Source organism: Lissotriton helveticus, chromosome 2_1 (assembly GCF_964261635.1).
Source record: "Lissotriton helveticus chromosome 2_1, aLisHel1.1, whole genome shotgun sequence".
NCBI classification, from domain to species: Eukaryota; Metazoa; Chordata; class Amphibia; order Caudata; family Salamandridae; genus Lissotriton; species Lissotriton helveticus.
Genome location: NC_136059.1, coordinates 1,067,573,251 through 1,067,585,272, shown reverse-complemented (window position 1 = coordinate 1,067,585,272; position 12,022 = coordinate 1,067,573,251). Strand labels below are relative to the sequence as shown.

The 12,022-nt window shown below is 41.7% G+C and overlaps 1 protein-coding gene across 2 annotated transcripts in view; it reads right to left on the bottom strand.

Annotated features, from left to right (window-relative positions):
* The window catches only part of LOC144818446 (lysine-specific demethylase 4C-like), a 1,795,190-nt gene that overhangs the window by 519,991 nt on the left and 1,263,177 nt on the right, over nucleotides 1-12,022 (bottom strand). The gene's annotated exons all lie outside the window — the stretch shown is intronic.

Genomic DNA, 12,022 nt, shown 5'->3' with positions numbered 1-12,022 from the left:
ATATTAAAAAAAAACGTTTTGGGCTTCCAAAAGTAACTCAATATGTAAGACAAACAAGTTACTTACCATCAAAAATGTTTTTTTCTTGTGGATACTCTAACAGCAGATTCCTCACCTTAGAACACTTCTTGGGGAACAGACTGGACGCAGAAACTTTTCTCGGCAGTGGTCCCACGTGGCACCAGGTGTCATGTGGCTTCGCACTGGCTTTGTCCCACCCTGGGGGTGACGGAGTGGAGATGCATGTAAACCCCACCTTTGTGCTCTGATGTCAGTTTGTTATACTTCCCTTTCTGCTCCCTCAAACACGGAGATTGAACAGATGTTTGTCCTAGTTTGCTAAAGAGTAAAGTGTGACCATTTTAGATTATGAAAATAGCCCATTCCACAGAACAGGGACGTGAGAGGGCAGAGGAAAATCTGTGGTTAGATTAAGTAGCCATCAGAAAAAGCATGTTACTAAAGTTAATTAACTAGTTCTTCTGATGGATACGTTTAAATACTGATTTCTCACCTTAGTATACATACTAAAGTAGTAACTCCTTAAATGAAAGGTCTTTGGAGTGGACCAAAACTTTGTTGTAGAAACGCGCTGGCAAAGTGCTCCTCCCATCAGATCTGGCTTTCAAGTCAGTAGTGCTCAATAAACGTAGTCAATGATGCCCACATTGTAGCCTAATAATGATTAAAAGTGCCTTCAAGGGATTTCATTATCTACTCTTAGTCAGATTTAGTACAGAAATAATAACTTGTTTGTTAAGCCCCAATTGGCAACTAATCATTGAACAATCAAAACAACAATGTAGTTATTCAAAACATGAATATTAAACAATAGAAAATGTGCAGACATAGATATGTCTTCTTCTCAAAGGTACACCGTTTTAATGCAAACATATTTTAAAAGGGTACATTAGAATACAACAAAACGCCATGATGGAGGATATACAAAAAAAAACTACAAATCATGGGTGTAAACATCTATTTCAAAAGAAAATGGAGAAGGACATGAATCCGAAATAACAGAAAACAATTCCTAAAACACCCCAAATGTTAAGGAAGTAGATGTACAAGTCGACGTTTTGGTCTTTTGTGGCAAATATGTCCATCGGACCATCTTCAGGACGTGGAGTCAATTGTAAAAAAGTCCATTCAATCTGGTTCAGTATTCAATTGGAACCAGACGAATCAGAATTGAACACCGAAAGGGCCTTAAGAATAGGCTCCTGTGGATATATAGACTATATTGGAAGAGCAGTAGTCTATCAGAATTGTACACAGAAACGCCACTCAATGGAATCTATATCGGAAGAGCATTGTTCTCTGTCCGATTTGTAAAGAAAGGGGCACCACTCAGTGGAACCGAGTTAGTGAGAGATGAGTCGTAGTCTCACACGTGTGCCGCTTTCAAGACAGACGGCACATTGTAGCCTGGCAGATGTCAAGGACAGCCACTCCAAAAACCTAAGCAGTGGTAGCAGCCTTAACCCTGGTAGAATCGGCTCTCTGACATTCTGGGGGAGGCTTCTTGGCTAGTAAGTAGCAGATCTTTATGCAAAGGACTATGCTCCTATAGAATTACTATTCTTTGCCCCGAGAACCCCACAAAAAGCAAATCATCCAAAATCAATCTGTGTTCTTATAAAGCTCGACTGCTCGTCTGTAATGGTTTCCAGGCGCTGGAGGGTGGGGAAGTGACTGCTGTTCAGTCAAAGAGCTCACTAGGAAAGTACTCTAGACATACTCCGCAGTCTATCACTAGGACAGCACTCCTAGATGTTCAGCAGTCTCAGACTAGGATAAAACCACACAATGTGGCCGATTTTTAACAGTAGGCCGCGAGGGCTCCTGGGTAGTTACTTGCCTTCTCTCGCTACCATACAGGAAGCTCAAATGGAAGCTTTAACAGTTAATGAAGCCTCCTCTTCCCAACAGTAGACAGCAGTGACCAGCAATGTAGTATCCCTTCTACCTGTTTCTACAACTACTATACAATCAACTTGTACAGAAAGACAGATTTCAGTTCGGAATCCTGACACAAATGATGCTTACGGAAATAAACCACGGATCAAGTAATCTCCCAGTTCTATAAAAACCTGCTGAGCTGCAAAAAATAGATCGTAGTGCCTCTCACTACTTCATCGACTTTCATGACTTTTCATCAGATTCATTTGATCCACCAGCACCTCCATCCCTACAGTTTCGGATGAGACTGCATGTTTTCTATTTTTGGCTGGAAAATACATACTTCGCTCCTCCACGACTACACCTTTGGATAACAATTGCACTATTTTTCCTGGTCCTTTGCATTGGCTTTGCGACAGTCTTTCATGCTCATGAATGGACACTATCTACCATAACGCTCTGCTGTACAATGGGTGAACTTGATTCTCACACCACACTCATCACACAAACATGAAGAGACCTTTCCCTGGTCAACATGATGAGAATGTTCGGGATAGGGTATCGTTGACAAGTATGGTCCTAAAAAACTCTTGCAAATTCCATATATATTCCGTATTTCTCTTATTGGTATCATCCACCCTAGTACTGTCTCTTGACGATTGGGATAGTGATACAGTGCATGAAATGCTAGAAGATCTTGAGCATTCTACTGGTTTTTCTTCTGATGAACTGTACGAAAGCACGACTAACTATGACAAAATGTTTTCTTTTCAACATTATGGTCATCACTTCTTGCATAAAGTTTGCTTATTTTTCTGGTTATGATACATTAAACCCAGTGTCTCATGAGCGTGCACCAACACCTGCAAAGAAAAATATGCTGACAAAAAGCAAACTGACATACTTTGCTTCTTTTCTTTCCCAGCTGTCCACACAAGGGTTTGACCTTTGGAGGGACACTATCAATGTTAAATCAATGTTAAATCAAATTGGGGACAAAGGATTGGCAGGTTCTGGGGAACAAGGCTTTGTTTAGAGCAAGACTTATACCACAACAAAAACAAATGATTTTCCTTAACAAAATTGAGCAACAATCAATGTCTTGGTTTCCCGAAAATCAAGGATTTGAATAAGCCACGTAATCCCAATGTTTCCAGTTTTGAAAACTGGTAGCAGTTTTCAAAACACAGGGTGGAAACACTTGGCACATTGCTATACAATGGCACATATAATTTATCAGACACAGATTAATAGGGATAATTAGTGTGGCTGTTAGAAAATAAACAATGTCAGGTACGGTTCCTGAGTAACTCCAAGGTTTTCAAGATTTGCAGGACTGCCCTGCGTTACATGCAGACCAAACACTCAAGCAGGTGAGAACTTAGTTTTTGGAAGCTGTGCCTTGATTGGCTAAAAACCTCAACATTGTCCCAGGTGAAACATCACTTGTCCCTTCTTTCAGATGACGTGGGATTACAGGACGTCTTGTTAGGTCCTAGAAAACTACCTCAGAAGTGATTCTTGTATGCGATATACAATAAGGTGTGGAAAGTTTCTCAGCAGGAAGCTGCTGAAAGATTGCAAGGGTTTGACGGGGCTACCTTAGAAAAGGCTCTAGCAGCGGTTGACAATGGTATGATACCATTGATGGGGTGATTCGGGCGCTTTATAAATTAAATAAATATCAAAATATCAACTATGACAACCTTGTCCTCTAAAATGTACTCCCTAGGTAACACAGCATCATCAGCAGAAGGTATTATACAATATATGTCCGCACTACAACATGGGCAGTCACAACTTAGATCAATAGTACTAATGAATTGGATGCACCAGGGATTTCGTCCTGGTCGTGTACCATGGCGACATATTAATGCTACAAGCCTGTTTTCACCATACCACCATACGAACCAGCAAATACAGATAGCAAGCAAAGATGAGACGTACATTATGTTACAAATAGAGAGGTTAGAGACATTACCTTTTACTGTTGCTGAAAAGCCATCTGCAAATTGGATAAATCACAGGTTCATTACTCTGCAGATTGCGACACTCCACTTCCAATACTGTCTACAACACCATCAAGTGGGAAGATGTGAAGCTTTAGGGGAAGGGTATGTACATGAATTTTGGGTTTAACAGTATAAATCCAGTTGTCAAAATGGGAATACTCAAGTTTTTTTTGCGCGTCTGGCTACAAAACTGCTTTTAGTCATTCTTAGTATGCAAGGATGTTTTGAATCATGAGGCTTGTAACGTGTCAGTGGCAAACTTACCTTGTTACTTGAAAGGTTCCCCAGAGGTTGTGATTCATCCAGCTTTCAGATTGCTCTCTAATGGGAGGTATTTGCTATTGAATGATCAAGGTTGCTGCGGTATGCGACCGTGTATAGACTATCTTGTCGCGGTTTGTTCCGTCGTAACTTGCTGTACACAAGTATTGTTTTATGTGACCCGAGCAGTTAGGGAGTCGACACTTTGGCCTTTAATGAAGCTTTCAAATGTGCACTTTGACTACTAGAGCAGACTGAAAGACTGTTTCAGAAAGATGCGACCTTAACATCTGCAAGGGAGATGCTTGATCTTCAAGTTGCAAGCTCCTCTTTGGAGATACAGTCCCTACTCTGCAATAACTTCCCACAACATTTTGGGAAACTGCAGCACTGCATTTTTAACAAGTCTGATTCTCCTGGGGAAGGCACTTTTTAAAAGAATACGCTCTAGTTCGGTTAACACCTTCCAGACTGTTTTCAGGGTAATTTCATCATTCATATACTTTATGCTTTGTTCTGCTCCTGATTATTGGGACTGTATTTTTATTTTCCTGCTCCACAATGGATGCCCAGTGCGAGATGAAATGGAGATGGCACTACAACATGTATTCCTGTGCCGTGAACGCATGGTACAATGCTTCGCCGCACCCTTGCTTCAGAAACTGGATGAACTCTGGTTCTTGTCCATTCGGCCCGTGTGTCTACACTGCGTACAGCCTGTATTCTGCTGTGCACTTTCGAGTGTGCCTTGGACTTGTGCTTAGGAACGCAACCGGTTTGGCCTCTTGGCATAGACGTCCGGTGGACCCCTTAAAGGCCCATTTGTATTTGGCTTGCCGTTGCTTTTGAACGCATTCTACGAGCCTTCCAGGGATGCTTCTGCTCCTGGTGAATTAGATCCCAGGTCTGCGAATTTGCTTCTGGCATTGGTTACTTTTTCAGTGGTTGCTGCAGGGGTAGGAGGGGAACATGTTTGCTCCATATACCTGCTTTGAGGTGTGCTTCTGGATCGTCTGCGGTTGCTGGGAACAGAAATGTTTAGCCTGTCGCTTGGAACACAAATTTTTAGCCTATCTCTTGGAAAACAAACAACTGGCTATTCCGATTAGTGGATACTTTTAATTCTGCTGGATTTTTAACACCCTAAACTCTTTTAAAATGTGTTCTTTATTTGCTTTTATATTTTTTTATAACCAATTTTATTGATTTCTGATTTCAACAAAGAAAACAGCACAATTCAGGACTATATCTTAAAGGCAGAACCACAGTCACAAACATTTCACATTGACATAAAATGTTAGACATACATAGGGCCACTATCAGCAAACACACTCCCAATCTAGGTATCATATCAGTCATAATTAGTCTTCTATTACTCCGACCCACTTGCCCCACATCCGGCGAAATTTCTTAGGACAACCCCATGCCACATAAAGAGGCCGTTCCTGTGCGGCGCACTTATCCACCCCCCTGCGCCAACGCGGGTGCTGTAGTGCTCAACCAGTGAGCTGCAATGTCCCTCTTGGCTACTACTAGTGCTGTACTAAGGAAGAGTTTCGCTTTTATATTTTTAATTATGGCTTTCTGTATGCTTTAGTTTCAAACTGTATGATTGCCTTTTTAATAACTGTAGCGTCTTTTATAAGGACATATATGCCATAGCATTGCTTTGGATTGCTTTAATACTAGGTAGCTTAAGCCGACTTATGTCTTTTGAGTGGGTGTCATGTGGCTGTATTAGACCTGGGAAGAAACACTGCCATTTTACATGCACACACTTCTTGACTTACCTTCTTTCATACATGATGACACAACTGCCTGCGTAAAAGTGCAGGGTAAGATTCTGTGAAACCATATTGCTTACATTTCTGATAACTACATTTCCAGTATCACAACACCTTGAACATTTAGTTCAAGGCCTAAACATACATTGTGCTAGTGTTATTTGTTATTCATCCATGAGACGACATAGCTATCTCGAGAATATAAACAATGATAGCCTGGCTGAGGCTGCGGCACAGAAGCATGGATATTGTTATTATAAATACACAAGCCTTTCAGTGTTCAAATTAGAGGAGTACTTTTGTTGTTACTGAGAGGTCGCTGCTGTTGAAGTCTCTGCCCAGTGATTCCGGTTTTCCCTCTACGAGGAAGGATATCCATCTTATGACCAAGATCGGAACCTGGATAATCTTATCTTCAGGTAATGGGGAGTTAGATCATCCAGTAGGGGATTTTAGCAGATTACCCACCTTAGGCATCTAGGTTAGATGGCACATAGTAGGACTACACTATACACAGTACTTATATGCCAGCATATACGCAACTGTTTTAGCACAATGGCAACATTGTTTATCCTTTGCACTGTTCTCACACTGCTAATCACTTTCATTTACCTTTGTCCGTTAATCAATGCAGCACATATATTTTGCACAAGAACCACAATGGTTCAATAAATATTAAAACGCTTCTTTGTGCATTTCTTGTGCATCTCTCCGGGCATGCACGAGTGACTGAGCGAAAAGGTTCTAGATCTATTACCATAATTCCTTGGGGAGTCAGGGTTGTCATGCTCCGAGGTTGCGCAATCCATTTATTACACTCCTAGGTTTAGGGCTACTTATGGTGGCACTGTGAGCTAGCAGGACTACAGGCCAACATATCCTAAGGGAGTGCATAAAATCAGTCTGGCACCATCCCACTGTTTATATTGTCCAACAAATGTGCAGTTCCTAACAGAGGTAGAAGTCATACGATAACATGAGTAATAGCAAGACCAAGTAAAGGTCCCCCTGTGGCATTATAAACAGCTTGGGAAAGATGTGTCAAATCTTTAATAAATCTCATCACAATTGGTGATTTAGTCAAGAATGGTTGATACAGTAAATGCATAAAGGCCGAAAGGGTTGACAAATAATCTTTAATGTGACCACTGCAAGGCCTTGACCGTCCAAAGATATAAACAAACAAAAGGACATCTGACAGATTTGCTTGTAAGGGTCTTAGAAGCGTCACAAAATGCTATACATGTGTTCTAGAGTCCGGCATAAATAAATAGCAAGGAAGGTATCCACCACTTCAGGCAGCAGATGAAGCAAAGTCAGTTGCCACCGCTCAATCGCCATGCGTGTTGGTGTTGACTGTGCATATTCGGGTGGAGGACCCTTTCCTGTTCCTGCAACAGAAGATCCTCGCAATGTAATTGTCTGATCGGAGGACAGATGGTTATCCCCAGAAGTTCTGGATACCACACTCCTAGCACAATCTTGAGCGACTAGGATGACTTGGGCCGTTGTCATTCAAGATCATGTTCAGAAACCTGGCTAACTAAGGCAAGAGCAGGAAGGCATACAAGTGATTCTAGTTCTTTTTGAGGCAGAAAGCATCTCCTAATGAGTGCTCTTGAGGAAATTTCAATGGACACAACCTTCAATATTGAACGTTCTCGACAGTGGCATAATAAAATCTAGCCAGAATTCTCCTCACTGCTGAAAGATGCCCTGCATGGCCTAGGGATGTAGATGACACTCGTTATCTGCCAAATGCAGCCTGCTCAGTTAATTCACACTGGCATTCAAAGTCCTTACCAGGTGGTTTGCGATCAGGGAAATACCACAGCGTCCAACCAACCACAGAGGTGCGAAAGCTTCTGGCAAAGGAACCAGGAAACCACTTTGCCCTTTTGTTGGTGGATATATTGCCTGTATGAACCTGCACCAGCCTCCCAATAATGACAGCAGAAAGGCCTTAAGAGCCAGACAAATGGCTTGCAACTCCATAAGACTGGTGTGGGGCCAGGTCTTGCTGCAGAGAACAGAGGCCCGGATCTCCACCTCCACCAGAAGACGGGCCCAGTCGAGCAAGAATGCATCTGTTGCCACTGTCAGCTCTTGGTGTGGAAGGGAGAGGGGCCTGCTGCAGGACCAATTCCATTCAAACCGTCACCACCACAAACTGTAAGCCATCCCCTCCTTGATCTTGGTGAGAGCAGTCAAATATCCTTGGAGCTGGGCCCACTGGACTTTAAGATTCCACTTCGTAGCCTGTAAGTGCCACTTGGCAAGAGGCTAAGCCACCAAGAAGCCTGAGAGTTGCTCTCACCGCGATCCAGGGCATAGGCTGAATCATCTGTATCTTACCCTGAATGTCCTGGTTTCATTGTCACTAGGGAAGGTTAGAAACTGCACTGTGTCCAAGACCGTTCAAATGAACGATCACTGACCCAAAGTCGCAAATGAAACTTCTCCCAGAGGCTTCCAATAATCTCAAACAATTATGGGACATTTTCTGTGGTCTGTAGGTGGTCTGCAAGTGACTGTAGCAAGTTCGCCTTCAACAGACATTTGTTGAATTAAGAAAGTCTGGCATGAAATCTGAAGGTGTAAAGCAACCACCACCATTACTTTAAAAAAAAAACACAAGTGAGGCTGGTCAGGAATATTTCTGGCCTGCTTGGAACTGCAGATAATATCTCGAAGGATTCCATCCAGTTACCCAGTTCAAAGGCACACAGTCGGTACACAATGAAAAATCATAAAATGTGCTTCTCAGTTGTTGGCTCAGTGGGTACACAATGAAAAATCATAAAAGGTGTTTTTGGGCGACCAACACTATATATTCCTACTACGAGAAGAGTCTAACAGACAGCACAGTTTGTTACTTTTGTAAGTAGGCCAAAAAATTACAGATGAAATTGTTCTCATCTTTTTCTATTTTTTCTGACATATACCTTTTCTTAAGAGCTTCAATGATTAGGTTCTTCTGGAAAATAATAAACCACTCACACAAATTAGAAATTTGTGTAGTTTTCCGAACTGTAAATCGTTCCAGATTCACCAATGGGTGTTTCCCTCACCAACTTCAAGTAGGAAGAAGTGATAAAAATAGAACAAAAATTGTCTAATACTTAAAAATAAATAGATAATCATACAACAATATTTTGCTATATTTTGGCTATTTTCTTGGTTTTCACAAGGGGAATCGACAAATCTTGGGATATCTTAGAATCTTTAATACATTTTCAGAAGTTCACAAATTTGGGCTAACTACCTTTTGTGGAAAAAAATTATGAAGGCCTAAACGTGAAGAGTAATCATCAGAATAAGGCTCTGGGGAAGGAAAACCCTCAGCAGCTATGGGATTAAACTATAATTAGTCTCACAATCACAATTTCTGGTTTCATGTATCATATCAATCAAAAACACTCAGCATTATACTTTCAAAACACTATACAATCAGACCCCTACATGCAAGGTTACTATTGATTAACTATTAGTTTAAAACCTCGATAAGCCGCATCACAACCGTCTCAACGGTCAAGTCTCACACAGCACCTCCATAACAGTCAACAACTACCCATTATGTTTCCAAAGCATTACATAGCAAGACACCTACAGATCAGGCCAATTTATGTACAAAGAATGTTTTTCAAAATCAGCAAGCTGGGCCACACACCCTATAAGTTGGTGTTACTCCCAATCAGTGCGGCCCATTATTATAGGTGGTGAAACACTGCTTCCCTTCATTTTCCAAAGCCTCTGTCTAGCTGAGCAAAGGATAGACACCAAGTCAGAGTCCAGAGCTTTAACATGCGCCAATGTGCTGGTGCTTGGTAGCCTGAGTCAATCTTTGCTGGACTGAAGATTTCACAGCCCTAGGGGCAGAGACTTAATCAGTCAAGCAAATCCCATGTTTGTCGATGAGGTGTAGGTATGTGCACTTGTGATTGCATAGATGTGAGTGTGCTTGTAGATGGGCGAGTGTGAATGAACACGTTACTCACCTTCAGTAATGATGGAAGAGTTACTTATCTTCGGTAACGATATATCTGGTAGAGACACAGTCTAGCCACAGATTCCTTAACTTAGAATATCTGAGGTGTAGGTATGTGCACTTGTGATTGGATGGATGTGAGTGTGCTTGTAGATGGGCGAGTGTGAATGAACACGTTACTCTCCCCAGGCGTCAGACTGGATCCGGAAAATCTTTCATCCCCAGCAATACCACTGCACGTTGGGACGCGGCGTCGCCTAGCCCCGTCCTGACGTCGTCCATGAAAGTGACGTCAATGGAGCGATACAAGCCCCTTCCGGTGAGCTGACGTCCTTTTTCTACAGGAAACCTTTCCACGCCGCAACGCGGAGCCGTGCATGAAACTGTGACAGCACAGGAACAGTATGTGTTAAAAAAGAATAAAGTCACTGAAAAAGCACCCAGTCCCTGGAGGGACTGAAGGAAGCTCACAGAGTACTTGCTGCAAGCAAGGGCCCAACAGATTGCCAAGCCGTGCCCCACCTGGAGGGGGCAACGACAGCGGCACAAAAAATATGACAAGCGAGGCACGGCTTGTCACCACACTAGGGAAATTAAAAGAACCACAATATGGAAGCAACATGTTGCAAGACAAAGGCCTCGAAGTGAACGACCACTAGAAAGTTCACCACATACACAACCCAGAGATTGAAGAACTGGAGCATCAAGAAAACCCAACCGAGTGCCAAAGAAAGGAGGAGGCATAGGTGTGCGCGGTGAGAGGGAATTAAAAACAGAATAACTCCACGTGCGAGTAGCACAGGAGGAAAAACATGAGAAGGTAGTAAAAGCATAGACCTGGACCACCTCCAAATAGAGATGAAGTGGAGAGCCCATGGGCTCAAAAGCTGCCAGAGGAAGGTGCGAGAGTACGCCACCAACCAAACACTAGGACATAGAGGAGTCGGAATGGTCCTTCAGAGACCAACTGCAAAAAAACAAAGGTTTCCCTTTTCCTGGTTATTGAAGATAGATAAGACAAGTTATAAACAGTCTTATTTATCAAGTTCTAAATAACTTAAATATGAGGCACCCACAACTGATAACAAATTTACAAAATAAAACTACTGAATGCAGATTGTACAAATTGTTTAGATATTTCTATTGCATGCAAGGGTCTACTTCAAAATAGCGAGAGGTTATTGAATACTAGAGTCATATTAAAATTCACACATTTATTTAATTATCTGACAAAATGATACATTTGTTCACGATTTCATTAGAAACCAACATTACATTAATTTTAAAAGAACATGTGAAATACAAAACAATTTAATTAAAAACAAAAAAGCACATGGGTTGTCGACGCGGCGTTTCGGTGAACTGGCTTGAACACCTTCTTCAGGACAATGCTTTTTACGGTTAAAAACAAATTTTTTATTTGTTCGTATTGGAGTTTTTGGTTTCTTGCTCCTTATCCCGTTTGCATTAAAATTGGCTTATGTTAAAAACAGGTTATTTTATAACCCAATCGTTGGTAGTGGTATTTAATCCAGGGTTGATTCTCAATTTCTTCCCTTGGACTTTTGCTAGGGCTCTTCAGTTTTATGCCCTATAGATCCTTTGTAGGACGGGTGTATATATTTGGCGTCAACAAAGCTTTGGCTTGTATTTACTATGATACTCTTTTCAGGAATTTTCTTAAAATACTGCAGACCCGCATCCACTCCGTCCTACGTCGAGACCGTGGCTCAGTCACGGTCTCGACGTAAGACGGAGTGGATGCGGGTCTGCAGTATTTTAAGAAAATTCCTGAAAAGAGTATCATGCACCATCAGGCAGCAGAAATATACAAGAAAGAAAACGGTGTCTTGCTGTAGCAAATACAAGCCAAAGCTTTGTTGACACCAAATATATACCCAAAACTCCAATACGAACAAATAAAAAAATTGTTTTTAACCATAAAAAGCATTGTCCTGAAGAAGGTGTTCAAGCCAGTTCACCGAAACGCCGCGTCGACAACCCATGTGCTTTTTTGTTTTTAATTAAATTGTTTTGTATTTCACATGTTCTTTTAAAATGAATGTAATGTTGGT